The 25333-nt window shown below is 44.1% G+C and overlaps 1 protein-coding gene across 3 annotated transcripts in view; it reads right to left on the bottom strand.

Annotated features, from left to right (window-relative positions):
- Positions 1 to 25333, bottom strand: part of LOC106580945 (multiple epidermal growth factor-like domains protein 6) — a 99135-nt gene that overhangs the window by 56150 nt on the left and 17652 nt on the right. The window lies entirely within an intron of this gene.

Raw genomic sequence — 25333 nt, 5'->3', positions numbered from 1 at the left:
AAAGAAATAAAAGTAACAAATAATTAAAGAGCAGCAGTAAAATAATAATAGCGAGGCTATATACAGGGGGTATCGGTACAGAGTCAATGTGCAGGGGCAATGGTTAGTCGAGGTAATTAAGGTAATATGTACATGTAGGTAGAGTTATTAAAGTGACTATGCATAGATAATAAACAGAGAATAGCAGCAGTGTAAAAGAGGGGGGGACAATGCAAATAGTCTGGGTAGCAATTTGATTACATGTTCAGGAGTCTTATGGCTTGGGGATAGAAGCTGTTTAGAAGTCTATTGGACCTAGGTACTGCTTGCTGTGCGGTAGCAGAGAGAACAGTCTATGACTGGGGTGGCTGGAGTCTTTGATAATTTTTAGGGCTTTCCTCTGACACCGCCTGGTGTAGATGTCCTGGATGGCAGGAAGCTTGGCCCCAGTGATGTACTGGGCCGTACACACTACCCTTTGTAGTGCCTTGCGATCGGAGTCTGAGCAGTTGCCATAACAGGCAATGATGTAACCAGTCAGGATGCTCTCGATGGTGCAGCTGTAGAACCTTTTGAGGATCTGAAGTCCTCCAAACTTTCAGTGAGTCCACTTCCCCTCACTTTGTAGACGTCCCAGCTGTCCAACAAAGGACCATCTTTCAAACAGATCCAGCTTGAAGACAGACCCAGTAGTGCTTTGATGACTCTGTTTCTAGAGAGAAAACTAAACCATGTTCTAACCTCAGTCCTGTTGTTCATCTGCCGGGGCCAATGTAGCTGGAAGCTAGGCATAAGGGACAGGGGAAGCTAGCTAGCTACATAATATAGCTTCCTAACCATACGCTTTGGTTAGGAAGAGCCCGGTAAAAGCACACTCTTTTCATCACTCCACAGACAGATGCTTGTACTTAAATTGTGGTCATTACTTTGCATGTGAATGTCAACAGGTATTTCCAATTAAATGGCTAAATGGCGTTGCTGACAGAGTCAGTCAGGGATGAACTGTTTTCATGCTCTTCACATTTTCTTTCTTTCCGTTTTTTTTCTCTGAAATGGTTTCCAGCTGGTTGCCACCTGGTTGTTCACCCCTTGATTCTCTTGCATTAATACGGCAGGCTCCTTGGTGCTGGTATAATGACTCCTATCAGCTCCTTTTTATAGTGATCTTGTGCACCACCAGTGAGTAATGTCTTTAAAAGAGATATCATTCAATACAACGCACAGCTAATACGATCACGCTGTCTCAATCAACCATACACAACATGTATGAGAGTTATTTCCTCATTCAGATATTTAGCTCACTCCATTTCAAACCCACATGTGCATAGAGTAATGTTAAATGTTTGCACAATGTCAAAGTTTGTTTCCTCCCTTGCATATGGAGTAGCATTCAAGCTTTCTAGCTGAATCACTCCAGCCGTTGTTAGACGGATCTGAGTTCCACCGTGGCTCACTATGGGGACAGACAAGAGGTCCTTGTCTTGCGTTAATTTGTCTTCTGTGTGCTGATCAAACGCAGTGTGGTTTGAAGTCCCTGTAGATGAGGTGTATTGGGACAACAGCTTGTTGTCAGTCAGTACAGGAAAGTGTGGACAGAGGTGTAAGAAGTCGCTAATGCCTGTCAAGGCAATCGCAGCCACACACACATACACAAGAACACACACACACATGCACACAGACACACAAACATACACACACACGCTGGCCAATCCTCCTGACAGCATCCTACGAGAAGTGTTCCTCTGGTGGGTCATATCTATGGTGGGGGAAGACTTTTGACATTCTGTCCCTGTCTATTTGGTAATGATTTACTGTGAACTCGTGGCTATAAATAAACTAATGGTGCCATTGACCCTTAAATTACCAAGCAGAGTTCCCCTCTCTGGCCTCTAGGTCACCAGGCTGCTCGTTATAACGCACACCTGTCACCATCGCTATGCGCACCTGCACGTTATCAGACTCACCTGGACTCCATCACTTCCCTGATTACCTTCCCTATATATGCGTTGTTGGTGTTTCTTATTTCGTATTATGTTGTGTTTATTTATTAAAACACTCGATCCCTGAACTTGCTTCCCGACTCTCAGCGCACATCGTTACAGAATAACGCCTCATCTAAGGGAAGCATCAGGGAGTGTTTTATGTTGTTGTTTTGTTTTGGTGGTAATGACGTCGGGTCCGGGAGCCGCTACAGGATCTCATGCCTCAGCCGGATCGCCAGGCTCCCCTGCCTCAGCCGGATCGCCAGGCTCCCCTGCCTCAGCCGGATCGCCAGGCTCCCCTGCCTCAGCCGGATCGCCAGGCTCCCCTGCCTCAGCCGGATCGCCAGGCTCCCCTGCCTCAGCTGGCTCGTCAGGCTCTCATGCCTCAGCCGGGGAGAGGTGACCGGTCCGCTCCTGATCCCTGGGATCATCATTTTGGAGGGCGTCCTGCGGCTGGAGCCGAACGCGACGGGGGGGGTACTGTCACGTGTGCTCCTTCTCCGACCTCTAGGTCACCAGACTGCTCGTTATGGCGCACACCTGTCACCATCGTTACGCGCACTGGGACTCCATCACCTCCCTGATTACCTTCCCTATATATGCCACTCCCTTTGGTTCCTTCCCCAGGTGTTATTGTTTCTGTTCCTGTGTCATGTCTGTGCGTTGTTCGTGTTTCTTATTATGTTGTGTTTATTTATTAAAACACTCACTCCCTGAACTTGCTTCCCGACTCTCAGCACACATCGTTACATAGATTAAGACCACATGACAAATCAGGGTCCCCCAATAGCAACACTGTGTATGTTGGAACACAGAAAATTACTGAGCGCAGTCTTAACTCCCTAACCACATCGCTGCCCGTGGCTCTTCTCTTTCCTATCCGAGGGAAGCAGGAAGCACACCACATTATTACCGTAACTGTATAGCAATTATGGTCATTAATGTTTGTTTAGGCCTTGCAGCTGAGACATTGACAATAAGGAACTTCTAAATCTTATGTAAATGGTAATCTATAGAACATACAGCAAAAGAGAAGAGTAATACAACAGAGAGCACTGGAAAACATACAGATGCTCTAAAAACATTCATGTGCCTTCAGCAATAAAAGATAAGCAGGCTGAGAGCTCGCCAGTCTGCTCCTGTTGAAGTGCTCAGTGAGATTTCACACACACACACACACACACACACGTACGTGCATGCTCACACACACACACACACACACACACAATGTTCCAGAGCCTCTCTGGCCTAGCCGGAGGGAAAACATCCATCCAACAAGACAAACTGTACAGGAATTCCAAACAGACATTAGACTGGCACAGTTCCTCCAACTCTGATAGAACAACACACATGTACACACACACATGTACACACACACATGTACACACACACATGTACACACACACACACACACACACACACACACACACACACACACACACACACACACACACACACACACACACACACACACACACACACACACACACACACACACACAGAGCCCCTGTGCAGCTGTACAGAGACACTATCTATCAGACAGCAAAGGGCGTTTTATGTCTCTATGAAATGTGGTTGGTCATGTCAGAGTGTGGTAGCTGGCCATGTCATTATCATTAAACAAATCTTATAGGCTGACATACAGAAAACACAAAGCAGCACAGCCGTTAACTGCAATCAGTAGCAGGTGAGAACAGCAGACAGACTGTCGCTAGACAGAGACAGACTGTAGCTAGACATAGACAGACAGACAGACAGACAGACAGACTGTAGCTAGACATAGACAGACAGACAGACAGACTGTAGCTAGACATAGACAGACAGACAGACAGACAGACAGACAGACAGACAGACAGACAGACAGACAGACAGACAGACAGACAGACAGACAGACAGACTGTTGCTAGACATAGATAGACTGTAGCTAGACAGAGACAGACAGACTGTAGCTAGACAGAGACAGACTGAGTGTAGCAAGATATAGACAGACTGTAGCTAGACATAGACAGACAGACTGTAGCTAGATAGAGACAGACAGACTGCAGCTAGACAGAGACAGACAGACTGTAGCTAGACATAGACAGACTGTAGCTAGACATAGACAGACTGTAGCTAGACATAGACAGTCTGTAGCTAGACATAGACAGACAGACTGTAGCAAGACATAGACAGACAGACTGGAGCTACACATAGACAGACAGACAGACTGGCGCTAGACAGAGACAGACAGACTGGAGCTAGACATAGATAGACAGACTGTAGCTAGACATAGACAGACAGACTGTAGCAAGACATAGACAGGCAGACTGGAGCTAGACATAGACAGACAGACAGAGACAGACATAGACAGACAGAGACAGACAGAGACAGAGACAGACAGACTGTAGCTAGACGTAGATAGACATAGACAGACAGACTGTAGCAAGACATAGACAGACTGTAGCTAGACAGAGACAGATAGAGAGAGACACAGAGAGACAGACTGTAGCTAGACAGAGACAGACAGACTGTAGCTAGACAAAGACAGGCAGACTGTAGCTAGACATAGACATACAGTCTGTAGCTAGACACAGAGACAGACAGAGAGAGACAGACTGTAGCTAGACATAGACATACCGTCTGTAGCTAGACACAGACAGAGACAGACAGAGACAGAGACAGACAGACTGTAGCTAGACAGAGACAGACAGACATAGACAGACAGACTGTAGCTAGACAGAGACAGACAGACTGTAGCTAGACATAGACAGACTGTAGCTAGACAGAGACAGCCAGAGACAGACAGAGACAGACATAGACAGACATAGACAGACTGTAGCTAGACATAGACTGTAGCTAGACATAGACTGTAGCTAGACATAGGCAGACAGAGACAGACAGAGACAGACAGACTGTAGCTAGACATAGACAGAGACAGACAGACTGTAGCTAGACATAGACAGACTGTAGCTAGACAGAGACAGCCAGAGACAGCCAGAGACAGACATAGACAGACATAGACAGACTGTAGCTAGACATAGACTGTAGCTAGACATAGACTGTAGCTAGACATAGACAGACATAGACAGACAGAGACAGACAGACTGTAGCTAGACATAGACAGACTGTAGCTAGACAGAGACAGCCAGAGACAGACAGAGACAGACATAGACAGACATAGACAGACTGTAGCTAGACATAGACTGTAGCTAGACATAGACTGTAGCTAGACATAGGCAGACAGAGACAGACAGAGACAGACAGACTGTAGCTAGACATAGACAGAGACAGACAGACTGTAGCTAGACATAGACAGACTGTAGCTAGACAGAGACAGCCAGAGACAGCCAGAGACAGACATAGACAGACATAGACAGACTGTAGCTAGACATAGACTGTAGCTAGACATAGACTGTAGCTAGACATAGACAGACATAGACAGACAGAGACAGACAGACTGTAGCTATACATAGACAGACAGAGACAGACATAAACAGGTGGCAGGGGCGGCAGGGAGCCTAGTGGTTAGATCATTGGACTAGTTACCGAAAGGTTGCAAGACCGAATCCCCGAGCTGACAAGGTGAACATCTGTCGTTCTGCCTCTGAACAAGGCAGTTAACCCAGTGTTCGAGGCCGTCATTGAAAATAAGAATTTGTTCTTAACTGACTTGCCTAGTTAAATAAAGGTAAAAGTTTAAAAAAATGTAAAAATAAAAGACAGAGACAGACTGTAGCTAGACATAGACAGACTGTAGCTAGACATAGACAGACTGTAGCTAGACATAGACAGACTGTAGCTAGACATAGACAGACTGTAGCTAGACATAGACAGACATAAACAGACAGATAGAGACAGACAGGCTGTAGCTAGAGAAACATTGCTTACAAACACGGAATGGATGAAATGTGCAGGAAGTGTGTTTGACTGGGTAGTACTGACTATGACTGGAATGATGTATCCCTGTTGGTGGGCTGATCTCTACTCTCAAGTCATTTTATCAATGCTTTCACATGCATTTTTCTACATGCAAATAAACATTGTTTTTGCATAACACAAAAATAATACGCAACAGCTCTTGGACGGGTTGTAAATGTGTAAGTCCGCACAGCCTCAGAAACCAAGGATGGGTCGCCATATTGTCATCCCAGGCCACACCCACTCTTGGTTTCTAAGGACAAGCAGGTTCACCTGGGAGAGAACAAAGGGAAAAGGTACCCTTGTTTACCCTTCCTGCTTCAACCATGCCCTACACCACCTCACCAGACCCTGATTGACCCCTAGCCTCTACCCCCTTGGCACTAGATCTGAGAGGATTGGATAGGTGTATCCAAGAGGTAAGAGGAAAGGTGGAGCTATTCCTTCAAACTATCCAGTCTTTTCAGATTTAGTAGTCGTAGGACCTCCCACCCCAATGCTGCCCTATACACCACTTCAACACACACTGCTCAGCACATACCGCTCAACACACACTACCTCAACACATACCGCTCAACACACACTACCTCAACACATACCGCTCAACACACACTACCTCAACACATACCGCTCAACACAGACTTCCTCAACACATACCGCTCAACACACACTACCTCAACACATACTGCTCAACACAGACTACCTCAACACATACCACCGAACACACACTACCTCAACACATACCACTCAACACACACAACCTCAACACATACCACTCAACACACACTACCTCAACACATACCACCGAACATACACTACCTCAACACATACCGCTCAACACACACTACCTCAACACATACCGCTCAACACACACTACCTCAACACATACCACTCAACACACACTACCTCAACACATACCGCTCAACACACACTACCTCAACACACACTACCTCAACACACACTACCTCAACTCAACGTTATGTGAGGAGCCCTGCCACACAGTGTCCCGCCCAGTGCCCCGCCCAGCTTCCCTGCTCTTTTCATTAACTCATTGGGAAGTCACATCAGCCCCTGACCCTGTGACCCCATCCTCCAGAGATGCCCACTTTGTTCCCATTGGGACTGCAGACACTAATGAGCTCTCAATAACAGGTCCCCATCGTTAATCATTATTCTCCAAGAGTCAGGCGCAGGAATAATCTAGTTGGCAGATGTCTTACACGCTCAATTAGCATGTGCTGCTGCTGGGAGAGAGGAGAGGATTATAACAGAGGACAGTGGTGGTTGGCAAGAAGTCAGGAAGTTATCCCTTGTCTCAAGCAGGAAGTGGTGACTAGTAATAGTAGAGACGGAAGAGGAAGCGAGACACCCAATTCGCAGTTTTTTTCTGGTTCAATAGAAGTCAATGAACTAAGTAGACCAGACCTAGCTGCTATTGTTACATTGGTGTCTATGGGAGACACACCCAGTAAAGAAGCCCGGAACTTTTTTTCCAATGGTAAAGGGCCTGAGTGAACTATCTTCATTTACTGAGTGAACCATCTTCATTTATCCACCATCTTTGGTAATAGCCAACAGGCATGTGTTGATGGACTATCTGCATTGACCCGTTTTGCACTAACTATTTTGACTCATCACATACGCATGCTGCTTTTACAGTTTATTATCTATTCTATTGCCTAGTCACTTTATCCCTACCTATGTCACGTCGTGTGTGTAAGTGGCAGGGAAGTCTGGCGCAGGAGAAACAAACTTGGTGTAACTGGAGTAGTTTAATAAAGTTAAAAACAAACTCCAAAACCAAAGTACATAATAAAATAAACATGGGTACAATAACCCGTCGCGCACCAATCCAACAACACGAGCACATAACAACAAACAATCTCCAACAAGGACATGAGAGGAAACAGATGGTTAAATACACAACATGTAATGAATGGGATTGGAACCAGGTGTGTAGGAAGACAAGACAAAACCAATGGAAAATGAAAAATGGATCAATGATGGCTTGAAGACCGGTGACGTCGACCGCCGAGCACCACCCGAACAAGGAGGAGCATCGACTTCGGCAGAAACCGTGACAACCTATATGTACATACACTATATTTACAAAAGTATGTGGACAACCCTTCAAATTAGTGGATTCGGCTATTTTAGCAACACCCGTTGCTGACAGGTGTATACAATCGAGCACACAGCCATGCAATCTCCATAAACAAGCATTGGCAGTAGAATGGCCTTACTGAAGAGCTCAGTGACTTTCAACATGGTACCGTCATAGGATTCCACTTTTCAAACAAGTCTGTCAAATTTCTGCCCTGCTAGAGCTGCCCCGGTCAACTGTAAGTGCTGTTATTGTGAAGTGGAAACATCTAGGAACAACAACGGCTCAGCCGCAAAGTAGTAGGCCACACAAGCTCACAAGTACATAGCACGTAAAAATTGTCAGTCCTCGGTTACAACACTCATACAGAAATGGTTTGTCGAGATCGGTCTGGAAGAACTTGACTGGCCTGCACACAACCCCATCGAACACCTTTGGGATGAATTGGAAGGTGAGCTAGGGTTAATCGTCCAACATCAGTGCCCGACCTCACCAATGCTCTTGTGCCTGAATGGAAGCAAGTCCCTGTAGCAATGTTCCAACATCTAGACGAAAGAGTTCCCAGAAGAGTGGAGGCTGCTATAGCAGCAAAGGTGGGACCAACTCCATATTAATGCCCATGATTTTGGAACGAGATGTTCGTCGAGCAGGTGTCCACATACTTTTAGTCATGTAATGTATCTACCTCAATTACCTCGTACCCCTGCACATCGGTACAGGTAACCCGTGTATATAGTCAAGTTATCATTACTCATTGTGTTTTTATTCCACGTGTTATTTTTCTATTATTTCTCACTGCATTGTTAGGAAGGGCCCGTAAGTAAGCATTTCACTGTTAGTCTACACCTGTTAACGAAGCATGCGACAAATACAATCTGATTTCATTTTATTTCATTTGGATAGTTAGCATTTCCCATGCAGAAGATGATGAGGACCCAATAACGACCCAAATAATTACGCTAGCAAGCCGTTGCATATCAACAGTTGCAGCTGACAGATTCCTGATCTATAGATCAATTTGAAGAATTCAAAGAAGTGTGCAGGCAAAAATGTCTGTCTATGTAGCTATTGTAAGTGTGGTGACGAGTGGCTTTTATATAAGTCTACCTCAGATAGTACAGTAATTATCAGTCTGATTCCTCTGGACCAGAAAGTGAGTTTTTGAAAGAGGTCAGCAAAACAAGCAGCTGTTAGTTTAAGTCCAATATCAACACATTGGTTAATGTAATCAGGGCTATGACCCGCGAGGCCTTGTAATGCATGGTATCATTTTCAAATAGAATTGGACTGAATGGTACTCAGGGGGTGAACTCTTAAAAAAACACCCATATTAAGTATTAAGAATTTTTTTTTCCCATTCATAAATTGTACTATGAATGACTCCATAGAGTACATGTGAAACTATTTGCTTTGAGGCAGTCTATTAGTGTGGTGAAGCATTTGGATCTGAACGAGCTGATCCAAGACCACACAAGCAAACAGTTGGTAGCTGTTCAGTTAAAATCACATGATGGGAATGGCTGTATAAGATACTGTTTATGCAAGACGGATGTCAAGGTAAAAGGTGTCAATCAAAGACACAATGAGTGAAAAGTTGATCATTACAATGATAGCTGAGGATATGGTTAAGTGAGGTGTACGGTGTGAAGTGTTAGCGTATAAGGCATGAAGTGTTGCATTATTACATGTATGAGGCAGAGTGTCATGAGTCAAGTTAATATCCAGGTTGTTTCACATAATAATGATAATATGACCATGATACAAGTCCTACATCTGGGTCCTTGAACTTGACCAATATAAATGAACCCTTTATGGTACATAAAGCATAGTTATACTTGACATTCCCAGTCAGCTGACGAGATGGCGTAGTCACAGTGGGTGGCCAGTGGAAGCCATGATGCAACAGCAGGCCGCACTGCATCATGGAGCTTGGTGTCACATCAGTACCTGTATCCCCTGACAATGGCCATCTGTTTTCCCCTAAGGGTCGGACCAGACCAGGTAGTCACGAGTCATATGACATCAGAGTGTGGAGGGTTTTACTTATGGATGACATATGGCCTGGGTTGGTGCCAGAGGACAATGTTAAGGCAACATAAGGGCAATATTCTTTTTGGCACTCAACTCATCCTTTCTGCCCAGCCTAATTTGCTACTCCTTTGTCAACACTATACAGGTGACACACTCCCTCTGAAGCCCCCTTAGACCATGCTGCGGTCACACTGTGTGTGTGTGTGTGTTTACATATATACTGTTGAGATAAGAAGGTCCCCATTGAGACAGTGGCGCAGCGATCTAAGGCACTGCATCTCAGTGCAAGAGGCGTCACTATAGTACCTGGTTTGAATCCAGGCTGTATCACATCCGGCCATGATTGGGAGTCACATAGGGCGGTGCACAATTGGCCCAGTGTCGTCTTGGTTTAGCCGGAGTAAGCCATCATTGTAAATAAGAATTTGTTCTTAACTGACTTGCCTAGTTAAAAAATGTATATATATATTTGTTTAACTATACAGTACATCCAGGATCTAGGGGACCAACAGATCTGAATGCCATAACACATACCAAACAAACTTCAGTCCAGCTTGAAATATAACAACATCCCATTTATCATTCTTGACATCCACCAGCCATAAAGCTGGTGGGCCTACAATAAACCCACTCCCTGAACCCCTCAACTCTCCTGGGTCTCTTACACTTGGGAGTCCTTCTTCTACGTTAACCTTGACTTCTCCTCCCAGCTCACTGTCCACCTTCCTGACCTCCACTGGACTGGGTTGATCCGCGGGTTTACAAAACCCACGGGCCAGCCAGTCAGCCCATCCTTGCTCTGGATCATTAATCAGCCGCTAACTGAAGAACTGAAGGACGGACTGACAGACCCATACTGGTTGGGGCCATTTGAGGAGGTGATGGGGTTTCTAGAACAGTTCTGGAGACAGATAAAGAAACACTCAAGACTGTCTCCCTGATGCAAGAGCTGTTTTTAACTACAGTATAAGCCTGGCTGTAGCCACGGTGTCTTCTGACAGATTGCAATGGTAACACAAACGATCTCCTCTCTCTCACGTCCCTTAGGATAATGGGTTAAGATAGCCATACCTCGGGGACACCATTATACAATTTCGATTTTGGATGTGCTTGTGCTTTCACGTCAGTGGAACAAGTCCATGTATAAACCTGTAATAAATGGAAAGTGTTTCTCCCCTGATAGTTCTCTGACAAATGGTGATTACAGCTTCCCATCAGGTCCTGGAACAGAACAGACAGCCGGTGGAACAACACTCTGGTGCTCTGATGGTCTTACATAGACCACAGGCCCTCTGAGAGCTCCCTCCTGCTAATCTCATTAAGCATTATTGACATTGCTGGCCCAGTCCTCCCCCCAAACTTGCCCCCTCCACCCAGGAACATCTCTCTTCCTTTCCCCAGAAGACTGACCTGTTTGAAGTGAAACAGCACCAGATAAATCAGGTCCTGTTAAGTCTCTCTTCACGCAGTGGACCACTGGTGTGCAGCTCTACGGAAACCTGTAGGTCTCAAAACTCGGAGGACAGAACCGATACCCATACTTTCATTTATTATTCAACTCCTCTGAATAGCTGGAATTTGAACCTCAGAGAGCAATGAATTGGATTTCCTGCACTCTGTATGTCTTCAGTTCCCACATTTCTTTTGTAACAGTTTGCTGGACATTTAGTACCTGTCAAAAGTTTGGACACACCTACTCATTCCAGAGTTTTTCTTTCTTTTTTCTATTTTATGCATTGTATAATAATAGTGAAGACATCAAAACTATGAAATAACACATATGGAATCATGTAGTAATCAAAAAAGTGTTAAACAAATCTAAATATATTTATTCTTCAAAGTAGCCACCCTTTGCCTTGATGACAACTTTGCACACTCTTGGCATTCTCTCAACCATCTTCATGAGGAATGCTTTTCCAACAGTCTTAAAGGTGTTCCCACATATGTTGAGCACTTGTTGGCTGCTTTTCCATTACTCTGTGGTCCAACTCATCCCAAACCATCTCAATTGGGTTGAGGTCGGGTGATTGTGGAGGCCAGGTCATCTGATGCATCACTCCATCACTCTCCTTCTTGGTCAAATAACCCTTACACACACAAATATTGGTTACTACATGATTACATATGTGTTATTTCATTGTTTTGATGTATTCACTATTATTCTACAATGTAAAAAATAGTAAAAAAATTAAGAAAAACCCATGAATGAGTAGGTGTGTCCAAACTTTTGACTGGTACTGTATATAGTCTGGAGACTAAGGGGAAAATATTGATCAGTTGTCATGGCAATATCTGATTTCTAACACATCCTATAGATACATACTTTTTTCTAGAGAGTAAAAAAGGAAATACAAAGTGAAATAAAAAATATTCTGATATGATTAGGCCAAGGTGTCGTTATTTCCCCAGAGAACTACTCATCAAAAACAAACACCATTTTCGACAGCTTGTTTGTTCCATTGCAATGATAAATTATGAAAGACGCAAGCATAGCAATCTGATATTTCATAACTCAAACATCCGCTTGGTAAACAAGAATCCCAGGCTGAATTTTGTCAGACAGAGACAGTAGCTATGTTTCCATTAACTTGTCCAATTAATTTTTGTCAACATTTAGAAAGTTTGCATATAGAAAATAGATGCAACAATTTCCTGCTAGGGTACCATTTAACTATCTTGTGTCATTAAAAACAGCTAGACGTAATGACGTCACACCTAAAAATATCTACTTTTTCACAAAAACCTACAGTGTCGATTCAAATTTAGTGGTTGAAGTGTTTCCATTACCCATTTAGGCAAATTGCGCTTTAATAAATTGGTGACCGCATGTATGCCCTCCCAACTGTCTGTTTCATGTCCCCAGTAGCCCGCGAAAGCCTGCACGGATAGAATACAATAATTGACAAATATTTTCCATATTCTAATAATTCTCATATGCAAGCGTATCACCACGGTCTTTGCCATTGTAAAACTTGCACTCCTGTAGATCTGTAATAATTGGATGGTGAAACTTGCCAGCCAACCAGAAAAGCAAGGCGAAGCAACTCAGGCATTCTTTAAAGTCCCTGCAAAGAAACATTATTTGTTTTGCTTCAAAAATATATTTTGCAAGCAGTAAGCATTTAGAATTAGATGTGGAATGTAGCTTATAGTTACGTGACAACATCACGTGCCCCGCGTACTTTCAAAAGTATTCGTCAACAGGGTTGGGTAGGTTACTTTCTAAATGTAATCCATTACAGTAGCTAGTTAACTGTCCAAAATTGTAATCGGTAACGTACCTTTTGGTTTACCTAAACTCAGTAACATAATCTAATTACATTCAGTTACTTTTAGATCACTTTCCCCTTAAGAGGCATTAGAAGAAGACAAAAATGTATGTTACCAATTGAACAACATCTATTGCAGGATAAATCAATGTTAAAGTTTACATAGCTGGCCATATGGATGTTACACTTTACTTCATGGGTTGGTTATGTAGGCTTCTTTTAACCCATCACTTTCTACTATATATAATAATAATACGATTAAATTATATCTTTACATTAATATATATAATTTATAAGTCCAAGATGGATGTAGCAACTACAAATTGCCCCTTTAAGTTTTAATCAGCATGAATTAGATTGAGCAATAAAAGCCCCACTTTTATTCCATAGGCTGGGATCCGCACTATGCAGCTGTTGCAAAAGCACATTTTTCACTGGCTGTCCACTGGTTTCAAAAACAATGATTGATAGCCAGTTTAAACTTCTTGAATTCAACCATTATTGGGTTCAAATACACATTTAGATTTGTGAACAGCCATCCAAAACAACCACAATTCATAAGGCACAAATAGCTAAATGAGAGAGCAGCAGTGTGATTCACATCAATGTGCTATGTAGATATCAATAATAAGTGATATCCGTATCACCGTTGACTACACCACTGCTGTCAAATTTACCTCCAAGCTTTTATTCAAGTTGGATAATCGTTGGATGCCAACAGCAGTCGCATCATTGGAAGACAAAGCTTGGACTGTAGCCTACAAAAGCCTATTCCTGCTCCTTTCCCGCGATCCTTCAAACACATTTGGTGTGTCATCATAGTGGTCTCTGACTTGTGGTCAGACTCGCTCAGGTGGAACAAACTTAAACTTGCACCTTTTGTCAATGCTGATTTGAATGTCATTGAGAAAACAGAGAAGTGTCAAAGATTTTTTTTGCAAACATCCTTTCTGAATTTAAAAGTAATCTGTAATCTGATTACAATATGTTTGCTGGTAACGTAATGGATTACAGTTACCGTTTTTGTAATCCCTTACATGTAACGGTTACTCCCCAACTCTGTTCGTCCATCATAATTTATTTGAAAAACACAGTTTCCATCATCATTTGTCACAATAAAGAAAGCTTAAACAAAAGAAAAATCCACCCCTGTCAAACGGATACAAATGTTGTCGATCTTTCGAAAATGGCTCCTATACTTGCCATTTCCATTACACATGTCGCAAATATTTTTTTTCCGACATTGCTTTTGTCTAATAAACCTAGGTCAATGAAAACCTACTTTCAATATCATTGTAGTCAACCAACTACTAAATTCATATACAGAAATTCTGACTTCTTTCTTGTTTAGTTTTTTCTTCTCTTGTGGTCTCAATAGATCTTCTCATTTTCCACCAATCCTGCCATCAGTGTCAATGTAAAGCTTTTGAAATAAAAAACAAGCCCACATGTATATAGAAACGATAATAAAACTCAATGAACTTTCACTACACTGGGGGCTTTTACTTTACAATGACTTAGTGATCCTTTCCCTCTGGAAATCACTTAAAGCTCAGTTTCAGCTCCATATGTTCGGAGTGACCCTCATTCCATCCACCCCTTCCCTTGTATTGGATCTAGATATTCTAATGTCTGTTATCAATATTAACATTTTTTTTTTGTAAACTATATGAAGCCAGAAAGCCATATTCACTTCTCACTGTTGTGGTAACTTGAATTAGGGTCACTCGTGGGCGTGGCCACACAGTGCATTACTCAACACTCTCACTGAGCTCCCGAATGACTGAACGGGCACATCATGTCTTGTTAGGCATGGCACAATGACCTAATTAACGAGACCATAGGTCAAAGTGCAATGTTAAAATATTCTAGGACGAGCAGAGGAGTTTTCAAGAGCCTGCCAGCATGGGGAAATGCACTGAGAGCTCCAACAATCAATCGCTAGTTCAGGGGTATACAAAAGTAGAATGTAGAAGTTTCAGTCAGTAGAAGTGGAGAATGCCATATCAGGGTGTTGTGGTGAATTCTGTTTCGACCTTCGTAACAATTTTATGTTTCGTCGATCATGAGAGACAAGCAAGGAGGTGATGTCATGAATTAAAATTCCCTATTGAAAATGAGAAGACTGCGGAATGTGTTGTGCTCAATACTCCTTGAATTACTGGTGCACTTAAATCTGGTGTAGAACATATGGTCACTCAAGCAGAATCAATCCATTTGACATGAGTTTTCCTCTAGCTGCACCATGAAACGAAATAGCATTTTGAGAAATAAAAACACATCAGAGGGTGGACGACACAGCTGTGAAGCGTTGCCTTAAAAGGGCAATATGTTATATTTACTACTGTTCATGTTTTTTTCAAGGACTGTCAGTACTATCACGACAGCAGCGTTTTGACTGAAAAACACCTCAAGGATTTTGGTGTTAAAGGTGACTGTTTAGTTTGTAAATGTGGCCTGCATCTCTCTATAGTCATTGTCTCCATAGTCTCTCTCTCTGTGCCGTAGAAAGATGGCACCGACAGATAGGGCAGCTCTGCTTCTAGCTCCTAAGCAGCTTTGCAGTAATTTTTTTTTTGTGTGTGTGTTATCAGCCCAGGAAATGTTTTGTGTCATTACATACAGCCGGAAATAACTTTTGGAGATCAGAGCGACGGTAAATCACCAGCATTATGACAGGGAATACGACTTTCCCAAATTGGATCCTTTGTTCGTACCCCCCAGGGCAATTAAACTGATTCCAGAGGCTGATCCAAAACACCGCTGGTGGAGAAGAGGTATTCGGAGTGGACTTCTAGTCCGACTCAGGAGGCACGCACCCCATCCACCACTTCCGAGTATATTACTCGCTAATGTTCAGTCTCTGGATAATAAGGTAGACGAGCTCAGGGCGAGAATCTCCTTCCAGAGAAACATAGCTCTCTCAGGATATACTGTCTTTATCAATACAGCCAGCTGGGTTCTCAGTATATCGCGCAGACCGGAATAAATAACTCTCTATTCAACGGCTCAGACACGAGATGCATGTGGCAGGGTCTACAAACAATCACGGACTACAGACAAGCTAAAGACCTTCTTCGCCCTCTTTGAAGATAACACAGTGCCACTGATGCGGCCTGCTACCAAGGACTGTGGGCTGTCTGCTGTCCCCACTTGCTTCAAATTGTCCACCATTGTTCCTGTACCCAAGAAAGCAAAGGTAACTGACCTAAATGACTATCGCCCCGGAGCACTCACTTCTGTCATCATGATGTTTACACAGCATACACAATGGCGGAGCGTGTACAACGCGAGGCTCAGCATCTACCCAGATTTTGCGAATTAGCAGTAATTTACTTAATAGTTCTTAGTTTATTCACTCAGTACAGCATGACGTACACTCTATATAGCCGTCAAGAACTCCTGGATATTGGAACACAATGCACAAAGACTTTTTTTGGCAACATACAACTTCCACTGACGATCGTGAAGATGCCCCGGGAGACTGAAACATCGCTGAGAGGAAGTGCCCGGAGGCGGCGTCGAGATCGTAAACAAAGCCTCCGGGCTAGGCAAAAGCTAACCTGTCATAGGCGTCGTAAGGATTGGACCAAGGCGCAGCGGGTAAAGTGCTCATCTTCTTAATTTATTTAAAGAAACCACTTAAACAAAATAAACAAATGACGAAAACAGTTCCATAAGGCTCCCAGGCTATACAGAAAATAACCACCCACAAAACACAAGTGAAACAAACCTCAACTAAATATGGCCTCCAATTAGAGGCAACAACAACCAGCTTCCTCTAATTGGAGGTCCTACCAAAAACCCAACATAGAAATAGAAAACTAGATTTAAACATAGAAATAACATAGAACCTAAACCAAAAACACCGAAACACACAAAACAAACACCCCCTGCCACGCCCTGACCAAACTACAATGACAAATAACCCCTTTTACTGGTCAGGAAGTGACATAACCGCACATCGGCTTTCACTACCTAGCCTTTTCCTCGCTAACGTCCGGTCACTGGTGAACAAAATGGATGAAATACGACTAAGAATTATCTCACAAAAAAGGATTATGGATTGCGGCGTCATGATATTCAAGGAAATGTGGCTAAAAAACAGCACACCCGACAACGCTATTGGGCCAGAGGGACGCAACGTCTTCAGATCGTACGGCAGAGGACTCTGGTAAGACCAGAGGAGGTGGTCTGTGCATTTATGTAAACAAAGCATGGTGTACAGACAGTAACATAACCGGGAGTCACTGCTCAACCAATCTGGAGTACCTGATGATTAGGTGCAGGCCTTTCTACTCGCCTCGGGAGCTTACATCCATGGTTGTTACTGCAGCCTATATACATCTGGATGCTAATGCTAAACTAGCAATGAAAGAACTGCAGGTTGCAATTAGAAAACAGCAAACTGCACATCCTGATGGTTCTTTCATTGTTGCAGGGGATTTTAACCACTCAAATCTGAAAACATTTTTTCCCAAATTCCACCAAAATGTCTCCTGCCCCACTAGAGGAGACAATCCACTAGACCACGTGCATACAAACATCCCGGAGGCTTACAAAGTCATTCCCCTCCCACACCTGGGACAGTCTGATCACCTTTCACTGTTCCTACTCCCCAAGTATTTACCCCTCATTAAACGCGTGAAACCATCAGTGAGGACAGTCAAAGTGTGGCCAGAGGGGTCAGACTCATTACTACAACACCAGTTTCAACACACAGACTGGAAATTGCTTACCACTCAGGCCGCCCTTGACTCCCATACGGACATTGAAACATATGCTTCTTCTGTTCTGGATTACATAAACATCTGCATCACCAATGTCACCACCCATAAACTAATAAAGACCATCCCCAACCAGAAGCCTTGGATGAACAGAGAGGTCCGACTACTGCGAAAGGCACGCAACGCTGCTTTTAGATCTGGTGATGCGGAAGCCTACAGCTCATCCAGGGCCAACCTGAAAAAGGGCATCAAGATGGCTAAACATGACCACAAACTGCAGATTGAGGAGCACTAAAACAACAACTCTGACCCTCGACGCATGTGGCAGGGCATCCAAGCCATCACAGACTACCGGCCAAAAAACCCTACCCCCACAGCCAGCAATGTCTCCATCGCTGACGAGTTAAACATGTTCTATGCTCACTTCGACGGGGACAACAAAGTTCCAGCCATCAAAGCTGAGCTCCCCCCAGACGACCTCCCACTCAGACTATCCATTGCAGATGTGTTGTCTGCACTGAGCAGGGTGAATGCAAGCAAGGCTGCTGGTCCTGATGGCGTCCCCGTTCGTGTGCTCAGAGCATGTGCTGGGCAGCTGGCCAAGGTCTTCACTGACATTTTCAACCTGTCAGTGGCCCAGTCAGTTGTCCCCACGTGCTTCAAGACCGCAACCATTGTGCCAGTGCCGAAGCAGTCGACCGCATCAAGCCTGAAGGACTTCCGACCTGTTGCACTCACCCCCACGATCATGAAGTGATTCGAAAGACTGGTTTTGGCCTACCTTAAGTCCTGCCTCCCTCCAACACTGGATTCCCACCAGTTTGCCTACCGATCGAACAGTTCTACAGAGGACGCCATCTCCACAGCTATACACTCTGCCCTGACCCACCTGGTCAAAACCAACACCTATGTGAGAATGCTGTTCCTAGACTTTAGCTCAGCATTTAATACGGTCATTCCCTCTAGGCAGGTCACCAAACTTCATGACCTAGGGATCAGCCCCTCTCTCTGTAACTGGACTTTAGACTTCCTAACCAAGAGACCCTAGTCTGTCAGGTTAGACAACTTCACTTCCTCAACTCTGAACCTAAACACCGGTGTGCCACAGGGCTGCGTGCTGAGCCCCCTCCTGTACTCCCTCTTCACCTACGACTGCGTTCCTGTACACGGTTCTAACACCATCGTCAAGTTCGCAGACGACACCACGGTGATAGGCCTGATCAGTGACAATGATGAGTCAGCCTACAGGGAGGAGGTCAAGCACCTGGCTGCATGGTGCGCTGACAACAACCTGGCCCTCAATGCAAAGAAAACCAAGGAGCTCATTGTGGATTACAGGAAGTCTAAAAGCTGCAGTCATTGATGGCACTGAGGTGGAGTGTGTGCCCAGCTTCAAATTCCTGGGTATCTACATCTCCAATGACCTCTCCTGGACCCTCAACACCTCAACCCTGGTCAAAAGGCACAGCAACGCCTGTACTTTTTGAGGAGGCTGAAGAAGGCCCGCCTGTCTCCCAAGGCCCTGCAGTGCCTGGCTCCACTCCTACTCCACAGGCGCTCTCTTTTGATGACTTCTGTAACCGTAATAACCTTGGTTTCATGCATGTTAACATTAGAAGCCTCCTCCCTAAGTTTATTTTATTCACTGCTTTAGCACACTCTGCCAACCCGGATGTCCTAGCTGTGTCTGAATCTTGGCTTAGGAAGTCCACCAAAAACTCTGAAATCTTCATCCCTAACTACAACGTTTTCAGACAAGATAGAAAGACCAAAGGGGGCGGTGTTGCAATCTACTGCAGAGATAACCTGCAGAGTTCTGTCCTGCTATCCAGGTCTGTACCCAAACAATTTGAACTTCTACTTTTAAAAATCCACCTCTCCAAAAACAAGTCTCTCACCATTGCCGCCTGCTATAGACCCCCCTCGGCCCCTAGCTGTGCTCTGGACACCATATGTGAACTGATTGCCCCCCATCTATCTTCAGAGCTCGTGCTACTAGGTGACCTAAACTGGGACATGCTTAACACTCCAGCCATCCTACAATCCAAGCTTGATGCCCTCAATCTCACACAAATTATTAATGAACCCACCAGGTACAACCCCAAAGCCGCAAACACTGGCACCCTCATAGATATCATCCTAACCAACGTGCCCTCTAAATACACCTCTGCTGTTTTCAACCAAGATCTCAGCGATCACTGCCTCATTGCCTGCACCCGTAATGGGTCAGCTGTCAAACGACCTCCACTCATCACTGTCAAACGCTCCCTGAAACATTTCAACGAGCAAGCCTTTCTAATCGACCTGGCCCTGGTATCCTGGAAGGATATTGACCTCATCCCGTCAGTAGAGGATGCCTGGTTATTTTTTTAAATGCCTTCCTCACCATCTTAAATAAACATGCCCCTTTCAAGAAATTTAGAACCAGGAACAGATATAGCCCTTGGTTCTCCCCAGACCTGACTGCCCTTAACCAACACAAAAATATCCTGTGGCGTTCTGCATTAGCATCGAACTGCCCCCGCGATATGCAACTTTTCAGGGAAGTTAGAAACCAATACACACAGGCAGTTAGAAACGCCAAGGCTAGCTTTTTCAAACAGAAATTTGCTTCCTGCAACTCAAACTCTAAAAAGTTCTGGGACATTGTAAAGTCCATGGAGAATAAGAACACCTCCTCCCAACTGCCCACTGCACTGAGGATAGGAAACTCTGTCACCACCGATAAGCCCACTATAATTGAGAATTTCAATAAGCATTTTTCTACGGCTGGCCATGCTTTCCACCTAACTACCCCTACTGCATTCAACAGCACTGCACCCCCCACAGCTACTCGCCCAAGCCTCCCCCATTTCTCCTTCTCCCAAATCCATTCAGCTGATGTTCTGAAAGAGCTGCAAAATCTGGACCCCTACAAATCAGCTGGGCTTGACAATCTGGACCCTTTCTTTCTAAAATTATCTGCCGAAATTATTGCAACCCCTATTACTAGCCTGTTCAATCTCTCTTTCGTGTCGTCTGAGATTCCCATAGATTGGAAAGCAGCTGCTGTCATCCCCCTCTTCAAAGGAGGTGACACTCTTGACCCAAATAGCTACAGACCTATATCCATCCTACCCTGCCTTTCTAAGGTCTTCGAAAGCCAAGTCAACAAACAGATTACCGACCATTTCGAATCCCACCGCACCCTCTCCGCTATGCAATCTGGTTTCAGAGCTGGTCATGGGTGCACCTCAGCCACGCTCAAGGTCCTAAACGACATCGTAACCGCCATCGATAAGAAACAATACTGTGCTGCCGTATTCATTGACCTGGCCAAAGCTTTTGACTCTGTTAATCACCACATCCTCATCGGCAGACTCAGTAGCCTTGGTTTCTCAAACGATTGCGTCGCCTGGTTCACCAACTACTTCTCTGACAGAGTTCAGTGTGTCAAATCGGAGGGCCTGCTGTCCGGACCTCTGGCAGTCTCTATGGGGGTACCTCAGGGTTCAATTCTTGGGCCAACTCTTTTCTCTGTATACATCAATGATGTCGCTCTTGCTGCTGGTGAATCTCTGATCCACCTCTACGCAGACGACACCATTCTGTATACTTCTGGCCCTTCTTTGGACACTGTGTTAACAACCCTCCAGACGAGCTTCAATGCCATTCAACTCTCCTTCCGTGGTCTCCAATTGCTCCTAAACACAAGTAAAACTAAATGCATGCTCTTCAACCGATCGCTGCCTGCACCTGCCCGCCTGTCCAGCATCACTTCTCTGGACGGTTCTAACTTAGAATTTGTGGACAACTACAAATACCTAGGTGTCTGGTTAGACTGTAAACTCTCCTTCCAGACTCACATCAATCATCTCCAATCCAAAGTTAAATCTAGAATTGGCTTCCTATTTCGCAACAAAGCATCCTTCACTCATGCTGCCAAACATACCCTCGTAAAACTGACCATCCTACCAATCCTCGACTTCGGCGATGTCATTTACAAAATAGCCTCCAATACCCTACTCAACAAGCTGGATGCAGTCTATCACAGTGCCATCCGTTTTGTCACCAAAGCCCCATATACTACCCACCACTGCGACCTGTACGCTCTCGTTGCCTGGCCTTTGCTTCATAATCGTCGCCAAACACATTGGCTCCAGGTCATCTACAAGACCCTGCTAGGTAAAGTCCCCCCTTATCTCCGCTCACTGGTCACCATAGCAGCACCAACCTGTAGCACGCGCTCCAGCAGGTATATCTCTCTGGTCACCCCTAAAGCCAACTCCTCCTTTGGTCGTCTCTCCTTCCAGTTCTCTGCTGCCAATGACTGGAACGAACTACAAAAATCTCTGAAACTGGAAACACTTATCTCCCTCACTAGCTTTAAGCACCAGCTATCAGAGCAGCTCCCAGATCACTGCACCTGTACATAGCCCATCTATAATTTAGCCCAAACTACTACCTCTTCCCCTACTGTATTTATTTATTTTATTTATTTTGCTACTTTGCACCATATTTTTTATATTTTAACTTTGAACTTTTTTCAAACTACAAATCTACCATTCCAGTGTTTTACTTGCTATACTTTATTTACTTTGCCACCATGGCCTTTTTGCCTTTACCTCCCTTATCTCACATCATTTGCTCACATTGTATATAGTCTTATTTTTTTCTACTGCATCATTGATTGTATGTTGTTTTATTCCATGTGTAACTCTGTGTTTTTGTATGTTGTCGAACTGCTTTGCTTTATCTTGGCCAGGTCGCAATTGTAAATGAGAACTTGTTCTCAACTTGCCTACCTGGTTAAATAAAGGTGAAATAAAAAAATTAATTAAAAAAAGATCCTGGTGAACTTTTACTGCTGCACGGTGGAGAGCATTCTAACAGGTGGAAAGCTTCAAGTTCATTGGCGGACACATCACTGACAATCTGAAATGGTTCACCCACAAAGACAGTGTGGTGAAGAAGGCGCAACAGAGCCTCTTCAACCTCAGGAGGCTGAAGAAATTTGTCTTGGCACCTAAAACCCTCGCAAACATTTACAGATGCACAATTGAGAGCATCCTGTTGGGCTGTATCACAGCCTGGTACAGCAACAGCAGGGCTCTCCAGAGGGTGGTGCGGTCTGCCCAACACAACATCGGGGGCAAACTACCTGCCCTCCAGGACACCTAGAGCACCCAATGTCACAGGAAGTCCAAAAAGATCATCAAGGACATCAACCACCCGAGCCACTGCCTGTTCACCCCGCTATCATCCAGAAAGCGAGGTCAGTACAGGTGCATCAAAGCTGGGACCGAGAGACTGAAAAACAGCTTCTATCTCAAGGCCATCAGACTGTTAAATAGCCATCACTAGGCGGCTTCCACCCAGTTACATATCCCTGCACCTTAGAGGCTGCTGCACTATATACAAAGACTTGAAATCACTAGCCACTTTAATAATGGAACGCCAATCACTTTAATAATGTTTACATATTTTTGCATCACTCATCTCATATGTATATACTGTATTCTATTCTACTGTATTTAGTCAATGCCACTCCGACATTGCTCATCCTAATATTTATATATTCCTTAATTCCATGATTTTACTTTTAGGTTTGTGTGTATTTTGTTTATTGTTGTGAATTGTTAGATATTACTGCACGGTTGGAGCTAGAAACACAAGCATTTCGTTACACCCGCAATAACATCTGCTAAACGTGTATGTGACAAATACAATTTGATTTGATTTTGATTTGATTTAGTGTAGGACATGGATTTATGACCCAATATAATAAGGAGTACATGTTTGAATAAGATTTACAGGACGCTGATTGTTTGCCGGGCTCTTTACTGTGCACATATTTTCCCTCTTTAATTTTTTATGGAGTTCATAAAACTGTATTTGTTTTCTCTGGGCACTGGACAAATGAGTTGAATGATGAAAACTTGGTGCTGGGCTTGCCTTTGTACATAAGCATAATCACACAAATGTCACCCTTGGGAGATGAAGCACTCACTCACTCAAATAAACTGCAGCCTATGCAGCAGATCTATGTGAAGGGTTAGTTAAGGACCGAAGGATGACAAACACCAGTAGGTCTTCCCAGGCCCAGTGTTGATATGTATAATACTAGTGTTCCTACACAGTTTGAGTATCCCCCTGTGTGGATGGTCAGTCATAATAAAACATGGGATGGTTGAAATGTGTAATCAGAACCCAGTAAATAATGACGAGCATTGTGATGGCAGCCCATCTGTGTGCAGTGTACTTGACGCAACATAATCAATCATGTTTGAAGAATGTACAGTATTAAAATGTTCAAGACTGAACAGTCAAGCATTATGTTTGTCACACCTAAATATGGAGGCGACATAACAAGTCTGAACATACAAACCTAAAGCACTGATGTTTTGCCCACAGATCTGACCATAAAGATACATCTAAGCCTGTGTCCCAAAAGGCACCCTATTCCTTACGTAGTCTCACCATATATATTGTAATATGTGTAAATAATGTTTATCTCTCTGGATCAGGCCATAATGTTAGCATTGAGTACCTACAATGGAATACCAAGAGCAGAACAACTTGATCTCACAGTTCTCCCTTTGAGCCCCCAGGAGGTTGGCTATCCATTAAAAAGGAAGCTAACAAACATGTGCTGTCTGTTCAAATGGCCTCTCTAGCTCCAGCTGGAGTAACTCTGAACATACAGTACTGAACTGTATCTCTTATTTGGATCAGATCAGCCTTCCACTGTGTCTCCAGTAAGGCAGTTCCTCTAACTCCCTAGGAGCCTCTATCCTTCTATCCTCGACTCTAACACAGGCCTAGTACACCTGGAAAGGCCATTCCTGCCCCACCAATCCACGGCCAATTCACTGGTAATGTGCTGAGGACTCAGGAAGGGAGAAAGCCTTAGGAATCTGCTCACGGTGATGTATGGTTAATGGCTAGGACAGACAGAAACCGGTAGATTTCTTCTGTTTTTGCTACATGTTGTTGATTTATATGAGGCGTATTGGAGGTACGTTTTGGAGAATGTTCTCTCTTCTGATTTCATCTAAACATGGTCCTATTTAGTTTCACATAGGTTGTGAAAGGTAGAATATTTTTTTTTACCAAGATTAAATGACCTTTATTGTACCAAGTAATTAGACAGAGAACCCCATCTCTTTTGACCTCATTTTGCCCGTAGGCTGGCGCCTGTTGAGGCTGAGACTGCTCTCAATCAGGTCCTCCAGGAAAAGAACCATCAATCAAATTGAACCATCAATTTGATCTGGTGTTCCACTGCTACTGAGGGAATCTCAGTGCACAGCAGATCGATGGTCATATGGTGAATCTCACAGACGATTACCCAGGATCCTCGCC

This window comes from Salmo salar, chromosome ssa20, assembly GCF_905237065.1.
Source record: "Salmo salar chromosome ssa20, Ssal_v3.1, whole genome shotgun sequence".
Taxonomy (NCBI): Eukaryota; Metazoa; Chordata; class Actinopteri; order Salmoniformes; family Salmonidae; genus Salmo; species Salmo salar.
The sequence above is the reverse complement of the archived record's forward strand: the minus strand, read 5'-3'. Positions and strand labels throughout refer to the sequence as shown.